The following is an 18,141-nucleotide window of genomic DNA, read 5'->3' on the forward strand; positions in this document are numbered from 1 at the left end:
TCTAGAACCCAAAAAGGTAAAATTTGTAACATCTGATATCTAATAAAAAGTGAACAGGTATGACAAAGAACAGAAAAAATATAACCCATAATAAGGAGAAAATCAATAGAAACCAACTCAGAAATGACATGTTAAGTAGGCCAGGTGTGGTGGCTCACACCTGTAATCCTAGCACATTGAGAAGCTGAGGCAGGAGGATGGCTTGAGGCCAGGAATCTGAGACTAGCCTGAGCAACTTAGACCCCATCTCTACAAAAACTTTTAAAATTAGCTGGGCATGATGGCACATGCCTGTGGTCCTAGCTACATGAGAGGATGGCTTGAACTCAAGAGTTCAAGGTTGCAGTGAGCTATAATCACAGCCTGGGTGACAGAGCAAGACCCTGTTTAAAAATAAAAATAAAAAAAGAATATGTTAAGTAAAGACATGGCAGATATATATATCTATTATATTATATAATCATTATATAATGAGTATATTATATATATTATAATAAATATATTTATATATGTAAATTTATATATATATAAAAGACCAAATTGAACAACTAGAGATGAAAAATATAATGCCTGAGATAAAAAACACAAAAGGTAGGATTAATAGTGGGTTAGACACTGAACAAAAAGAGATCAGTGAACTCAAAGACATAGCAGTAGAAACCACGCAAAATTAAACATAAAGAAGACCAAAATAAATGAATAAATGGATCATCAGTGAGCTGTGGGACAACTTCAAGCAGCCTAATAGATACCTATTATTAACTGGAATAGATATGTATAATAACTGGAATCCCAGAAGAAAGTAGGGGACAGAAAACACATTTAAAGAAATAGTGGGCCAGGCGCAATGGCTCACACCTGTAATCCCAGCACTTTGGGAGGTTGAGGCGGGTGGATCACGAAGTCAGCAGATCAAGACCATCCTGGCTAACACAGTGAAACCCCATCTCTACTACAAATACAAAAAAATTAGCCAGGCGAGGTGGTGGGTGCCTGTAGTCCCAGCTACTGGGGACGCTGAGGCAGGAGAATGGCGTGAGCCCAGGAGGTGGAGCTGGCAGTGAGCCGAGATCACACCACTGCACTCCAGCCTGGGTGACAAAGCGAGACTCCGTATCAAAAAAAAAAAAAATAGTGGTTGGCTTTTTCCAAGTTTGATGAAAACTATAAACCCCACAAATCCAAGGTCAATGAACTCTAAGCAGAAGAAACGTGAAGAAACCTAAAAGTACATCATTATCAAATGCTTAAAACTAGTGAAAAAAGATAAAATCTTAAAAGCAGCCAGAAAAAAAAAAACAACTACACATTACATGCAGAGGAGCAAAAACAAGAATGACATCAGACTTCTCATCAGAAACTATGTGCCAGAAGACAGGGAAGCAATATCTTTAATGTATTAAAAGAAAAAAACAGGCTGAGTGCAGTGGCTCATGCCTGCAATCCCAGCACGTTGGGGGACCGAGGCGAGCACATGGTTTGAGGATGGCTTGAGGCCAGCCTGGGTATATAAATAATAGCAAGACCCATCTCTACAAAAAAAATTTTAAAAGTAACCAGATATGGTGGTGCATGCCTGTAGTCCTAGCTGTTCGGGAGGCTGAGGTGGGAGGATTGATTGAGCCCAGGAATTTGAGGCTGCAGTGAGCTATGATCACACTATTGCACTCCAGCCTGGGCAAGAGAGTGAGCCCCTGACTCTTAAGAAAAATAAAAGAAAAAGAAGAAGAAGAAGAAAAAAAAAAACAGAATTCTTTACCCAGCAAAAAATATCTTCCAAAAATGAAGGCAAAATAAAGATTTTTCGCAGACTTACAAAAGCTGACTGAATTCATCATCTGCAAACATGCGCTACAAGAAATGTTAAAGTCTTTCAAGTTGCGGGGAAATGGTACCATATGGAAGTCTGGATCTACACAAAGGAATAAAGAGAACACTGGAAATGCTAACTATGTGGGTATATATAAAAGAGTTTTTCTTATTATTTAAATCTGTTTAAAAGAACAATATAACTAGGATAGGAACCATTGACTAAAAAAAAAAAAAAAAAAAAAACACCCAGAGCTCCCTGCATCCCGTAATAAACTGCATATGTTGCCTTCTGATGGGATAATTGCAAGAAGCAAACTCCAGGGAAGCTATTAGCAAGTTAGCAATTGCAGTCATGTGGGAATATGGATTCTACTTATGGAAGAAAATAATATAGATATGTGTAGTCTAAAATGCAACCACCACAGTTGAGATCACCTGGATCGCACTCAGGTTTGAATGCAAGGCTTATGTAGAGTAAAGTCTGTTTCTGGATCCATGTACTGTGATGGTGAAGTGCCCCTCCAATGGACATAGCCGACCATTCTGTAAAGAAACAGGGGCAGAGGTCATGGCATCCAGAGATCCCAAATGTTCTCCAGGGAAATCTGATTGGAAACTAGAGGACATATCTAAGTTAGTTGTACTGGAGCTGGAACTTAGAGAAGTGGCATGTATTCCCTTTGCTTCCAGATTCTTTCTAATCACTCAAGGACCCCTTTTTTCTTTTCTACATTTTTTTTTTTTTTTTTGAGACGGAGTCTCGCACTGTCACCCAGGCTGGAGTGCAATGGTGCGATCTCAGCTCACTGCAACCTCCGCCTGCCACGTTCAAGCAATTCTTCTGCCTCAGCCTCCTGAGTAGCTGGGATTACAGGTGCATACCACCATGCCCGGCTAATTTTTGTATTTTTAGTAGAGACAGCGTTTTACCCTACGGGCCAGGCTGATCTCAAACTCCTGACCCCGTGATCTGCCTGCCTCAGCCTCCCAAAGTGCTGGGATTACAGGCATGAGCCACCGCCTCCAGCCTGGGGACCCCTTTTTTCGCCCTCGCCACACGGCTGAAACTTCATTCACTCAGCAGTCACCATTGTCTTCTTCATTATATGCAGACCACTTGCCTATTCACAGTCCTCACCCCCTTGCCTGAATTTTCCTGCTGCTTCTCTGACAACTCCTCTATTTTCTGACTCTGCTTACCTTCTTGTGTGTTCCTGGCTGTGGCCTTTAGTCCTCTTCCCTCTTCAATATCATTTCCCTCTGAGAGCTCATGCATGCCTATTGCTACGCTCACCTGTTCTAATGACTCCCAGATGTCTCTCCATTCCCAGGGCCCAGCACCACCTCTGCCGTGACACGCCAGCCACCAGTCTCCTTTCCCTCTGCCTCCACCCTTCTCTCTGCTCACCTAGACTGTAGTGCTTATTGTCTGCTTCCATATCTTTCTACCCAACTAGACTGTCAGCAGCTCCAATGCAGTGACTGACACGCATTTTCTTAGTATCTGCCTACTGCCCAACCTGGGGCCTGGCACACGCTTTAAAAAGCAAAATCTGGCCGGGCACAGTGACTCACGCCTGTAATCCCAACACTTTGGGAGGCCAAGGTGGGTGGATCATGAGGTCAGGAGATTGAGACCATCCTGGCTAACACGGTGAAACCCCGTCTCTACTAAAAATACAAAAAAAAAATTAGCCAGCATGGTGGCATGTGCCTGTAGTCCCAGCTACTTAGGAGGCTGAGGCAGGAAAATCAATTGAACCCAGGAGGTGGAGGTTGCGGTGAGCTGAGATCGCAGCACTGCATTCCAGCCTGGGCAACAGAGCGAGACTCTGTCTCAAAAAAGTAAAAATAAATAAAATAAAAATACACAAAAATAAAAAGCAAAATCTGGCCAGGCACGGTGGCTCATGCCTGTAATTCCAGCAGTTTGGGAGGCCAAGGCAGGCAGATCACCTGAGGTTAGGAGTTCGAGACCAGCCTGGCCAAATGGTGAAACCCCATCTCTACTAAAAATACCAAAAAATTAGCCAAGAGTGGGGGTGGGCGCCTAAAGTCCCAGCTACTCAGGAGGCTTAGGCCTGGAGAATCACTTGAACCTGGGAGGCAGAGGTTGCGGTAAGCCAAGATTGAGCCACTGCACTCTAGCCTGGGCAACACAGTGAGACTCTGTCTCAAAAAATAAAATTAAATTAAAAATAAATAAAAAGCAAAATCTGGCTTGAGAATTTGGTTCTAAAATCAGTGTATAAGACATAAATCATGAATAACCACAGTTATCCTTAAATAATCCCTATGTCTCAACCATAAAATACACATGGTTGACATGAAATGAGGAATAGCAACTTGACCTTCCCCATCTCACACTCCCTCTGGGACGTATTTTCAGAGTGGTAGAGCTGGAACAGCTCCCATTAGTTGTAGTACACCTTCTTTGTCACTCCCTCCCACTTGGGCTTTTGTTTTAACCCCACACATTGATTGAATTTTCATAAGTAAAATGTATATATAACCACAACTTCATTGTAAAGGTTTGATTAATGATCTCTATCTTTCCTTAAATTGGTTCTTCCTCTTGACTTCACATTTCCTAATAAAGCACCTCACTCCTCCCTTTCCCTTACTCTTCCTTTCTGGTTTCCGGGTTCTGGTTCATTCTTCCTTTGCATAGTATCCCTTTGTCTCCATTCTTATTGACATTTACATAATTCAGGCCTGATCACCTCCCATCTTGATTTCTATGATAGCCTCCTAACTGATCTTGCTGGTCTCTCTCCAATTCATGTTTCACTCTGCCATTAGATTAGCATTTTCTAAGGCATTGATTTAGTGCTATCACTCTCTGATTCAAAAGCCATCAATGTCTCCCCATTGGCTATCAGAGTCGAGGCCCTGCAAAATCTAGTCACAAGCTGTCTTCAGTCCCACTCCTACTCTTCTGAGATAGGAACACTATGCTCCTTGCCCGCTCCCCAAACTTTTCCCACCTATGTCACTTCCCTCCACTTCAAACACCACCTCCACAAACACCTTCACTTGCCAAAACCCAACCCAGCCTTAAATGGTAATATCCAAAGCGACCTCTCCTTCTTTTCATCACTGTAGTTCTTTCTTTGTACCACTTATCTCACACTGCTGAATTATAAGTACACTGAAGAAAGAAGACACATTAAATATTTTTTTCATTTATTCCCTCATTCAACATATATTATTAAGCACTTACAGTGTGCCAGGCGCTCAGTGAGGTGCTGGATATTTATACAGTGAAGACAGACAGAGCTCTGCCACTCACAGAAGTCAGTCTGGCAGCAGAGGGTGGCAACAGACAAGATGTGAACCCTAATAGTGGCTATACGAGAAAAAGTGAAAGAGGTGAACCTCCTCTTGACAGTGGTCAGAAAAAGCTTTTTACTAAATAAGTCATATGTAAGCTGAGACCTAAAGAATGAGTAGAAAATAGGCAGAAGGGGGAAGAAGAAGTCGAAGAAAAAGTACCAAAAAAAAAGTCAGAAGGTAAGAGAGGACATGGTTCGTTAGAAGAACCTAAAGAAAAAAATCTTGGCTGGAGCACATAGAACAAGGTGAGAGTGAGCAGCAATGGGGCTGGTGGGAGACAAGCCAGGTCATAGCCTTGCCTTGTGAGGCTTGTAAACCAAGTGACAGAGGTTAGGCTTGATCCTAAGGGGAAAGGAGAGTTTTAAGGAAAGATGTATCATGATATTCACATGGTGGAAAGATGGAAGAATGGATGGTCGGGGTAAAGATCAGGGGTTAGGCTTGGCGTGGTGGCTCATCCCTATAATCTCAGTACTTTGGGAGGTTGAGGTGGGAGGATGGCTTGAGCCCAGGAGTTTGAGATCAGCCTGGGCAACATGGTAAAACTCCATCTCTACAAAAAATAGCTGGGCATGGTGACACCCACATGTAATCCCAGCTACTTGTGAGGCTGAGATGGGAGAATAGCTTGAACCCAGGAGGTCGAGGCTGCAGTGAGCAGTAATTGCGCCACTGCACTCCAACCTGGCAGCCTGGGCAACAGAGCTGTCTCAACAAAAAACAAAACAAAACAAAACAAAAGACTAGGGGTTAATGCAGTAACCCAGATGCAAGAAGACAGAGACCTGGACTAGGGTAATAGCAGAAAAAGCAGAGAGAAGTGGATAGATTTGGATGCTGCACCTAATATGACTTGGTGATTAACCGAATTCAGATGGGCCATAAAAAGAAAAGGTCAAAGATGATCACACAAGCTTGACCAGTGCTTTGTACATAGTAGGTGCTCAATAAATATTTGAGGAATGAATTTATAGCAAATAAATGAGCAAATAAAACAATGAATGAGAGGCAGAGAAGAGTAAAAAAAAAAAAGATTTTTGAAGAGGATTCCATCCAAGGCAAAGCCATCCCAAGAAGTAATATAGACCTCCCAAAAACTATATATATCTCTCTCTCAGAATTTACTGGTTTACACCCTCCCTGCATTTTTCTTTCTTTTTTTTTTTTTTTTTTTTTGAGACAGAGTCTTGCTCTGTTGCCCAGGCTGGAGTGCAATGGTGGAATCCTGGCTCACTGCAACCTCCACCTCCTGGGTTCAAACAATTCTTCTGCCTCAGCCTCCCGAGTAGCTGGGACTACAGGTGCATGCCACCACTCCAGGCTAATTTTTTTGTATTTTTAGTAGAGACGGAGTTTCACTGTGTTAGCCAGGATGGTCTGGATCTCCTGACCTTGTGATCTGCCTGCCTCAGCCTTCCAAAGTGCTGGGATTACAGGCGTAAGCCACCATGCCCAGCCCCTCCCTGTATTTTTTAACAGATGAAATCTGGCCAAGGTAAGCTTAGGGGATACAAAGAATTATAAGTGCCTCAGATCACTTTTGGTATTTCTGCCCTTCCAAATACTGCCTTCCTGATTCTCTGCCCAACTGATGATCTGTCAGGATCATCAATAGCTCCTAACTTCCCAAAATCCTAGGCCTTTTGGACATGTGCCACCTTTTTGCCACACTCTTGGAATGATCCTTTCAATGATCATCAAAATTGTTCAGAGATGGATTCATTCATCAAGCATTGATCAAGGGCTTCCTACATGCCAGGGCTATCACCTGGGGTTGTAACCATGAAAATGATAGGCTCAGACCCTTCTCTCAAGGAACTACCAGTACCCCGGAGCATTTAAATTTACATGTGTAAATTTATACATGTAAATGGTGGAATGTGTTTTTCCTCATTTACTCACTAAGACATTTCTTTGGTTGTGGAGACACTGGCCTCAGAAGTGACGAGACACCTGCAGTTATTTGAAAGGTGTCAAGGAAAGCATGTCATTTTCATAATGTACTATCACCACCTAGTGGTTCCAGAAAACGTTACCAATTGATCCAGGAAAATTTTCTTACAAAGCTATATTCCTGGCAATGACTCTCCACCATTTCTCCAGAACTTTTCCTTTCTCTATCAAGAAAATCTAGGGGATGATTCTCTAATACGTATTAGGTACCCAATATCTGTTAAATAAATGCATATATACCAGGACAAATTAATTTCATACCCTGGTACCTTATGTCAATGGAAAGAGAAAATTTAGAAATTCCTTCCCAGATTTCTCTGGACTTCTAACCATTTCTATCTAAGAAGGACCTTCTAATCATTTCTATCTAAGGCCAGAAGTATTACTGTCCTTAATTTATCAAGCAATTCCTTTAGGTGCATTTGAATAAACTAATTTTTAAAGTGTCACTGTATCATGGATGAAACCCTCACTCCCTCCCACCAAACCCAAGGGGCTTTCTATAATTCAAAAACATTTTGGGCACGGTGGGTCACACCTGTAATCCCGGCATTTTGGGAGCTCAATGTGAGCATATTACTTGAGGCCAGGAGTTTAAGGCCAACCTGCCCAACATGGAGAAACCCTGTCTCCGCTAAAAATACAAAAATTAGCCAGGCTTGGTTGCACATGCCTGTAAACCCAGCTACTCAGGAGGCTGAGGCGTGAGAATTGCTTGAACCCAGGCGGCAGAGGTTGCAGGGAGCAGAGACTGCGCCACCACACTCCAGCCTGGGCAACAAGGGGAGATTCTGTCTCAGAACATACAAGAACAAAATCAATGAAGAACAGCATATGTCACTCCAGAGGTCGGGACCAATACCAAAACAAAGTCCAGCTGGCTCTGAGAGTATGGGCCTAGAATGTCTGAAGATGCTTTCATTGACTCTTGCTTCTACACAGGTGTCAAACTGGGCCAGGTGTCACTAGGAAGTGTGCTTAGAAAATTATGGGCCAGGCGCGGTGGCTCAAGCCTGTAATCCCAGCACTTTGGGAGGCCAAGACGGGCAGATCACGAGGTCAGGAGATTGAGACTATCCTGGCTAACATGGTGAAACCCCGTCTCTACTAAAAAATACAAAAGGAGGATTTTTTTTAGTAGAGGCAGGAGAACGGCGTAAACCCGGGAGGCAGAGCTTGCAGTGAGCTGAGATCCGGCCACTGCACTCCAGCCTGGGCGACAGAGCCAGACTCCGTCTCACCAAAAAAAAAAAAAAAAAGAAAATTATGGTAACTCAGGCCGGGCGCAGTGGCTCACACCTGTAATCCCAGCACTTTGGGAGGTGGAGGTGGGCGGATCACCTGAGGTCAGAGTTCGAGACCAGCCTGACCAACATGGAGAAACCCCATCTCTACTAAAAATACAAAAATTAGCCAAGCCCCGTGGTGGTGGACACCTGTAATTCCCAGCTACTCAGGAGGCTCAGGCAGGAGAATCACTTGAACCCGGGAGGCGGAGGTTTCAGTGAGCTGAGATGGCGCCACTGAACTCTAGCCTGGGCAACAAGAGCAAAACTCTGTCTCAAAAAAAAAAAAAAAAGAAAAAGAATATTATGGTAACCCGAAGCAAGTGGCCTGTCTCTAGCAGGGATCACAAAGTAGCAAAGAACAAAAGAAACTAAGGACTAGTTTCTTGGGAATATAAGCCTCTTAGAACCGTATTCCAACAGGCTAAATCTTAAGTCCTCTTGTTGGTTTAAATAAGTAAAGTGAATCTCCAAGCAATCCTGGCTATTAATGAAGCCTTAGTTCTGCTTTCTTAGGCCCAGATGGTGGGAAAATGGCAGTTAGCAGCAGTTACCTGGCTCCTCCTCTCTCAGAACATTGGGAGGCTCAAGCAAGGGGTTCATGAGTGTTCCTCTCCTTCTGTCAATTCTTTTCTACATGGCCTTGTCCTTCCTTTCAGTCTAAGGGTACCCCAGTCTCCGTTGTACATCAAAGAGAAGGAGTCAAAGAGGTGTCAGGATACAGTGGATGAGGACAGGCTCTAAGCCCAGGCCCCTTTACTTGCTTGCCTTTGACTTTTGGCCTCTCTAGCAGGGCCACTAGGTCTGCTTTGAAGGTTGTGGACCAACTCTAGGGGTGCTGCTCATATTGCAACCATTTTAGATTTGTATAGTCATTGAGTTACTTTTCAACAGATGATAGTAAACTGTTTTAAAGGGTGTCTTTTTCTAATTCACTTAAAGGTCCCAAATGGGCTCTCATCAGCCCTGTATTCTGAGCCTAATTTATCAACTGGATACAGTCCACATCTATCTATGTAGTTGGCCAGAGAACCAACTGAAATAGTGAGTGTAAAGTACCTTGAAAACTAACATGGTTTGGAGATTATATTTCCCAGGGTTCTGTTTGTGATCGTCTAAATTTGAGGGATCGCTATGTGAAAGGTAAAACAAGTTTCAGTCTGCAAGTGTTTTATCTCCCTTTGAAAAGAGACACAAAAGTCAGCATTCAGATAGTGCATATCTTCTCAAAATCCACCAGGATTCAAAAAGTAACTGTGTACTCATCAACAGGACTTAAAAGAATGTTCCAATTTCTGAGAGTTGCTTCACCAATAAAGTAGTTGAATTAGTTATAAAATAGTTATAACTTCTCTTCTCTGCCTGAGTCTTTAGATAAAATAAGCAAATGGAAGGCAAACCCTGCCTTGTCCTCATCTCCACCACTGACCATTAGAAATTGGGTTTGCTCCAGTAGACAGGTCTGAGGGCAGGCTAATAAGAAGTGAAGAAAATTGTAGGCTGGGCACGGTGGCTCACACCTATAATCCCAGCACTTTGGGAGGCCGAGGCAAGCAAATCACCTGAGGTCAGGAGTTGGAGACCAGACTGGCCAGCATGGCGAAACCCCATCTTTACTAAAAATACAAAAATTAGCCAGGGCGCGGTGGCGAGCACCCTGTAATCCCAGCTACTTGGGAGGCTGAGACAGATAGGAGACACTTGAACCCAGGAGGTGGAGGTTGCTGTGAGCCAAGATAGTGCCACCACACTCAAGTCTAGGCAACAGAGCGAGACTCTGCCTCAAAAAAAAAAAAACAAAAAAAAGAAAGAAAGAAAATTGTAAATTTTTAAAACCCAGCCCACATAAGTCATTCTTCAATGTAACGCACATTCAAGAAATAATTATTTTCAGGGAAACAGCCCACATAACACCTTGTTGATTCCTTTCCCTATGAAGATTCAGCTAAGTATAGCTCAGTCTACTAACACAAATGATGTCATATACTTTTGATTTGGCTTGTAAAAGAGGAGGCCTAAGCAGGCAGCAGATTTAGCTTTCTAATTTGGCCTGTTTTGAGACAATGTTTTGAAGGAGTCGAACATTTAATCTGCCTTTCCTGTATGAACTGTACTTAGGGGAACCGAATAATTGATGAGTGAGAAGTTTCACTTTAGAAAAAGATCTCAGCATTGTCTTGGCTATGCGGGATCCTTTTTGGTTCCATATGAAATTTAAAGTAGTTTTTTCTAATTCTGTGAAGAGAGTCAATGGTAGCTTGATGGGGATAGCACTGAATCTATAAATTACTTTGGGCAGTATGGCCATTTTCATGATATTGATTCTTCCCATCCATGAGCATGGAATGTTTTTCTATTTGTTTGGGTCACTCTCAGGCCCAAGCCAGAGTTCCACTTTCAGTGTGACACTGAGGACCTCCAAGATCTGCTCTCCAGTAAAACTAGTGAGAATTGTTTAAAAAACAAAACAAAACAAAAACAAACAAACAAACACTTAAAGACTCTGGAAATGGCCCTAAGGGCATACCACAAATGAAGAAATATTTGTTCAAGAAAAATCTACAAAAACTCAGAATTTCAAGAATCTGAGGTATGTGAACCAAGACCCATGCCCTCTCTGTCCTCCCACCCTCAGTTTAGTGAGGCAAAAACTATACTTCAGGCTGCTTCAGCCTGGAACACAGGGCTACCTGTCGCCTCAGCTATCTTCCCAGGAGGGACAGGATGTCAGCATTTCTCATCCTTCCCCACTACTTGTTGCTGCGGGCAAAGTTCCAGGTGAGTATAACTGATATAAATCCATCCTCCACTTGTGGAAATAGGCTCTACCTTGGGCATGGTACCGTTGAAAATACTAGGACTCTAACTGAGTTTGCCCCAGCTCATGGGCAGGTCCACACTGAGAGGCAAGCCAAGGAGACCTGTGACTGCTGCCTCTCCCATCTACCAAGCACTCAGAATCTAATATGGGGTGTCACTCAGGAAGAAGCACATCTTTGTTCCTAGGTCCTCCACCAAGAATTTGGCTCAGATATTTCCTCAGATACAGATGTAAGTCATAGAACAGAGAAATTTGGGAAACTCTTAAGTATATGGAAATTAAACAACACAGTCTTAAACAACCAATGGATTTTTAAAAAATCAAAAGAGAAAATACTTTCAGGTGAATAAAAATGAAGATGTATCAAAACTTACAGGATACAGCTAAAACAGTACATAGAGGGATATTTATAGCTGTAAATGACCATATTACAAAAGAAGAAAAGACCTGAAATCAGCAGTCTTATACCACCATAAGACTTCGGAAAAGAAGAGCAAATTACACCTAAAGCAAGCAGAAGGAAGGTAATAAAGATTAGAGTGAAAATTAATAAAATCAAGAATTTTTTAAAAAACAGAAAATCAATGAAAACAAAACTGGTTCTTTGAAAAGATAAACAAAATTGACAAACTACCTAATCGACCAAGAAAAAAGGAAAGATGACTCACATTACTAGAACCAGATATAAAAGAGGGGACATTACTACCAACCTTTAAAGGATTAAAAGTACTACTACAAGTAGGCTGGGCACGGTGGCTCACGCCTGCAATCTCAGCACTTTCTAGGCCAAGGTGGGTGGATCACCTGAGGTCAGGAGTTCGAGGCCAGCCTGGCCAACGTGGTAAAATCCTATCTCTACTAAAAATACAAAAATCAGCCGGGCATGGTGGCAGGCGCCTGTAATCCCAGCTACTCGGAAGGCTGAGGCAGGAGAATCACTTGAACTAGGGAGGTGGAGGTTGCAGTGAACCAAGATCATGCCATTGCACTGCAGCCTGGGCAACAAAAGCACAACTCCATCTAAAAAAAAAAAAAAAGAAAAGAAAAGAAAAAGAAATACTACATGTAAATACATGCTAATAAATTCAACAAGTTAGATGAAATGGACAAATTCCTAGAAACACACAAACTACAGAAATTGATTCAAGAAGAAATAGGACCAGGTGTGATGGTTCATGCCTGTAAGCCAGTACTTTGGGAGGCTAAGGCAGGTGGATCATCTGAGCTCAGGAGTTCAAGACCAGCCTGGGCAATATGAAACCCTGTCTCTACCAAAAATTAGCCAGGCATGGTGTGGCTCATGCCTGTAGTCCCAGCTACTCAGGAGGCTGAGGTGGGATGATCACTTTAGCCTGGGAGGTGAAAGTTGCAGCGAGCCAGGATTGTGCCACTGCAGTCCAGCCTGGGTGACAGAGTGAGACTCTGTTTCAAAAAAAAGAACAACAACAACAACAAGAACAAGAAATAGGCAATCTGAATAGGCTTATATCAATAAAGAGATTGAACAAATAATCAAAAAAACTACCCACAAAGAAAAGCCCAGCCCCAGACTGCCTTACTGGTAACTTCTACCAAACATTTAATTAATACAAGGCTGGGCACGGTGGCTCATGCCTGTAATCCCAAAACTTTAGGAGGCCGAGGCAGGCAGTCATTTGAGGAGTTCAAGACCAGCCTGGCCAACAAGGAGAAACCCCATCTCTACTAAAAATGTAAAAATAAGCCAGGCATGCTGGTGGGCACCTGTAATCCCAGCTACTCAGGAGGCTGAGGCAGAAGAATCACTTGAACCCAGGAGGCAGAGGTTGCAGTGAGCTGAGACCACACCACTGCACTCCAGCTGGGGCAACAGAGCAAGACTCTGTTTCAAAAAAGAAAAGAAAAGAACTAATAATACTACCACTCCTCACAAACTCTTCCAAAAAACTGAAGAGAAAGAAACACTTCTCAGCTCCTTCTACGACGTCCTCGTACCAAAACCAAAGACATCACAAGAAGACTACAATATCTCTTATGACATGGATGCAAAAAAAAATCCTAGCAAACTCAATCTAACAACATATAAAAATAATTAGACAATACAATCAAGTAGGATTTATCCCAGGAACACAGATTGGCTTACATTCAAAATTCAATTAATGTAATACACCATATCAATAGGAGAAAAACCAAAAATACACGATCATCACAATAGATGCAGAAAAAGCATTCACAAAATCCTATGCCTTTTCATGATTAAAAACAAACAAACAAAACCAAAAAAACACACAAGCACTCAACAAACTAGGCAAAAAAGGGAACTCAAGGCTGGGTATACCATAGCTCACACCTATAATCCCAACAGTCTGGGAGGCTGAGACAGGAAGATCACTTCAGCCCAGGACTTTGGCAACACCACAAGACCTTATCTCTACCAAAAATTAAAATTAAAAAATTATCCTGGCATGGTGGTGCACCTGTGGTCCTAGCTGAGGTGGGAGGATCACCTCAGCCCAGGAGGTTGAGGTTGCAAGCAACGAGCTATAATTGTGCCACTGTACTGCAGCCTGGGCAACAGAGTGAGACCCTGTCTCAAAGAGAGAGAGAGAGAGAGAGAGAGAGAGAGAAAGTAGTGCCAGTCGTGGTGGCTCACACTTGTAATCCCAACACTTTGGGAGGTCAAGGCAATAGGAGCACTTGAGCCCAGGAGTTCAAGACCAGCCTGGGCAACAAAGTGAGACCTCATCTCTACAAAAAATACAACAAAGTAGCCAGGCATGGTGGCACACACCTGTAGTCCCAGCTACTCAGGAGGCTGAGCTGGGAGGATGACTTGAGCCCTGGGAGGTCAAGGCTGCAGTGAGCCATGATGGTGCCACTGCACTCCTGCCTAGGCAACACAGTCTGTAAAAGAAAGAAAAGAAAAGAACAGAAAAGAAAAGAAGAAAAGAGGGAATGCAATATAATAAAGGGCTTCTATGAAAAACTCAAAATGAACAGCATACTTTTTTTTTTTTTTTTTTTTTTTTTTTTTTTTTTTTTTTTTGAGACGGAGTCTCGTTCTGTCGCCCAGGCTGGAGTGCAGTGGCCGGATCTCAGCTCACTGCAAGCTCCGCCTCCCGGGTTCACGCCATTCTCCTGCCTCAGCCTCCCGAGTAGCTGGGACTACAGGCGCCCGCCACCTCGCCCGGCTAGTTTTTTGTATTTTTTTAGTAGAGACGGGGTTTCACCGTGTTAGCCAGGATGGTCTCGATCTCCTGACCTCGTGATCCGCCCGCCTCGGCCTCCCAAAGTGCTGGGATTACAGGCTTGAGCCACTGCGCCCGGCCATGAACAGCATACTTAATGGGGAAAGACTGAATGCTTTGCCCTAAGATCAAAAATAAAACAAGGATGTCTAATCTCTTCATTTCCATTAAACATTGTACTAGAGGTTCTAGCCAAGACAATTAAGCAAGAAAAAGAAATTAGAAGCATGAAGATTAAAAGAAACAAAAACATCTCTGTATGCAGATGATATAATCTTGTATACAGAAAATCCTAAGAAGAGCTTCCAGATAGCTGAACACATGGAGATTCCTGAAGGGTGGCTCGCCCAGGGAAAGCATGGAAGCCCCTTCCCCCGTACCTCGACCTACACATCTCTTCATCTGTATCCTTTGTAGTATAATAAACCAGCAATTGGGCAGGTGCAGTCTTAGCTCCTGCTGGATGAAAGGAATGATAAGCCAAAAACGAGCTGGGCTGCATGTCAGAAGGCATCTTTCCCCACTTTGCCTGCAGGAGCATCACATTAGAAAAACACACTTCACTCATAAAGTGGAAGCTTCAGGACCACGTGACCACCCCGAAGTCACCTTGACATGTTAGGGATGAATTTGGAAAAGGACAATGATGGGGTTTAGGACATGCAACCCCAAAATATGGCACCTTGCCATTTGAAAACACAGCAGAACCAGGAAGGTCACTCTCATCATTCCCTACTCTCCCCAAAACAAGTTTCGCATTTTGAGAGGGACCCTCCCTATACCTAAAGGAAAAGAATATCCTTAGCTCTGAAGACACAAGGGACACAAAGAAGAATCTGCACAAACAGGCCTTGCTAAGTTCCTCCAGTTTATTACCATTAGATCATACTCTTTTGTCCTCCAATCACATTTCTCCACAACTGTCTACTCTTCATCAAACAGCATAAAAATACCCAGGTTTCCCTGTTTCTTTGTCTTCAACAGGGAGGCTCCCGTGTCATGTAAAACTTATATTAAATAAATGTGTATGCTTTTCTCTTGCTAATCTGTCCTTTGCTATAGATGTCTCCTGGCAATAAGAGAGAAATCTTTCCTCTGTCCCCAAAAACACTATCAATAAAGGCAAAACACTCCAAAAAAAATTAGCCCGGCATGGTGGTGCACCTGTGGTCCTAGCTGAGGTGGGAGGATCAGAAAATAATAAGAAATAGAAAAGAAAAAGAAAATAATAAGAAATCCAATAAAAAAACTACCAAAACTAAATAACAAGGTAAGTAATGTTGTGGGATACACGATCAACATACAAAAATCAGGCAAAGATTATTATTATTATTGGCCTCTAAGAGGCCAACAAAGATTATTATTGGCCTCTAAGACCAGAGAAGAGACACCCAGACATTATGGGCCTCCTGATGGAAGAACACAATGCCATCTATGAAATTTTCTTGCCAAAAAAAAAAAAAAACTCGTGAAGCAGTTCAAGCCTCTGGATCTAACAGTTTGCAGGAAATAAAGAGAATGAAGAAATGTGTTAAACAACATCATGAGGATACAACTGGCAAAATCAAGAATGTAGGAATCTACAGACCAAACAACCCAGTTTCTTCAGCAAATAAATTGCAAGGAAAGAAAAAGGAAAAAGGAGAAAGTGGGACCTATAGATTAAAGGATTTTAGGGGCCAGGTGGCTCCCACCTGTAATCCCAGCACTTTGGGAGGCCAAGATGGGAGGATCACTGGAGCCCAGGAGTTTGAGACTAGCCTGGGCAACATAGCAAGACCCCATCTCTACAAATAATTTTTTAAAAATTAGGTGTGGTGGCGCATGGCCGTGGTCCCAACAATTTGAGGCAGGAAGATCACCTTAGCCTAGGAGGTCGAGGCTTCAGTGAGCCGTGATCGTGCCACTGCATCCCAGCCTGGGTAATAGAGTGAGACCCTGTGTCAAAAAGAAAAAAAAAAAAAGAAAGAAATTTTTGAGCGTATCAACCAAATACAATTTATGGGCCTTATATGGATTCTAGTTTGACGGTATCAACTGTGAAAAGAAATAAATAATAGAGGGAAATTTGAATTTGCCTGGATATTTGATATTAAACAGCTATGATTAATTTTTGTAGTTATTTTTAACACTTTTCTTTTAGAAGTGTATGCTGAAATATTTATGGATAAAATGACCTTTGCTTCAAATAACCTTGTTCAGGATGGGGGTGTATATATGAAACAAGATTGGTCATAAATTGATAATTCTTAGGTAATGGACACATGGGAGCTCATTAACTTTTGTATGTTTCCAATTTTCCTGATTAAAAAAAAATGGAGCCAGCATCCTCGGGACCCACATTAATCAATTATAGAGGAAGACAGACAGCACACCAGGAAGGAGAGGAAGTCAGACTCGGGTTAAATATGATGATGAATAACCTACCATTGTTTCTGGAGAACGAGGTGAGAGAACAGCAGAGTGGAATAATGAAAAGAGCTCTGACCTAGCACTAGGAGAGCCAGATTCTAGCTCAGCCCCACTTACCAGCTCATGAGCTCAGTCAAGACATATCCCCTCTCTGAGCCTTGCTATCCTTACCTTTAAAATGGGACTGCAAATTAATGATCTCTATGTTGTGTGGTTAAATTCTTCCTCCTTAAAATTTGTCCCAAATGATGGCTCTGGGCAGTCCTAATGTTTTGCAGGACTCAGGATAAGTGTACAAAAACAGGTCTACTAACCATGTCTGAACATTTAAAAACTATAAATTAAGCTAACAAATTGTTAAATAAAACACATTCTAACTTGCTATCTTGATCAGTATACCTTCATGATCTAGAAAGCCAGGTTCATTCAAAATCCACAGATTCCTTGAAGTTCCATACTAATATGCAGCACTAGAAGAACCAGCCCTCACTTCTCATCCCCATGATCCCATCCTTACTGGGAAAGGCCACAAATGCTGATACGCCAGTCTGTCTGTCCAAGCTCTGGACAAATTCCTCTCCAAATACCCTCCTGTTACCCCCCTGAACCCAGCAGTGCACATACTGGTGGGATAGTCCACTCTTGGGAGGATGGACCCACAAAAGAGGCCTGCAGAAGCCATGGAAGTAGGCAAGAGGCCACTGGGCAGGGAATTCCAGGGTTCCAAATACCAGGAACAAAGTCTAAAAGGGGAGTCACAGACTCCAGCTAGGTGTACATTCACTTGGCTCTGCAGATTTCTCTGCCATGAGGGGCAGCACAGCCAGAACACCAGAGGACTTTCTAAAGCACAGGGCCAAGGGCCTTCCTTGCCCAGATCTAAAATACTGAATACATCAAAGTTTCATTATATTATTCTCTTTCCCTTTACATAATTTTGAAATTTTTACATTAGGACTAAAACATGAAGAAAAAAAAAAAACCTCCAAAACCAAGTTAGGGGTTCCCTGAGACTCTGAAATTCTGAGTCTTTATGAGTATTACTGAAACTTTCCTGAAGACTCAGTACCTTAGAAACTAGAGCTTTTCACCAGGCGCGGTGGCTCATGCCTGTAATCCCAGTTCTTTGGAAGGCTGAGGTGGGCGGACCACCTGAGGTCAGGTCGAGACCAGCCTGACCAACATGGAGAAACCCCCGTCTCTACTAAAAATACAAAATTAGCCAAGCATGGTGGCACATGCCTGTAATCCCAGCTACTCGGGAGAATGAGACAGGAGAATCGCTTGAACCCGG

Source organism: Trachypithecus francoisi, unplaced genomic scaffold (genome assembly GCF_009764315.1).
Source record: "Trachypithecus francoisi isolate TF-2019V2 unplaced genomic scaffold, Tfra_2.0 Lachesis_group16, whole genome shotgun sequence".
Classification (NCBI taxonomy): domain Eukaryota; kingdom Metazoa; phylum Chordata; class Mammalia; order Primates; family Cercopithecidae; genus Trachypithecus; species Trachypithecus francoisi.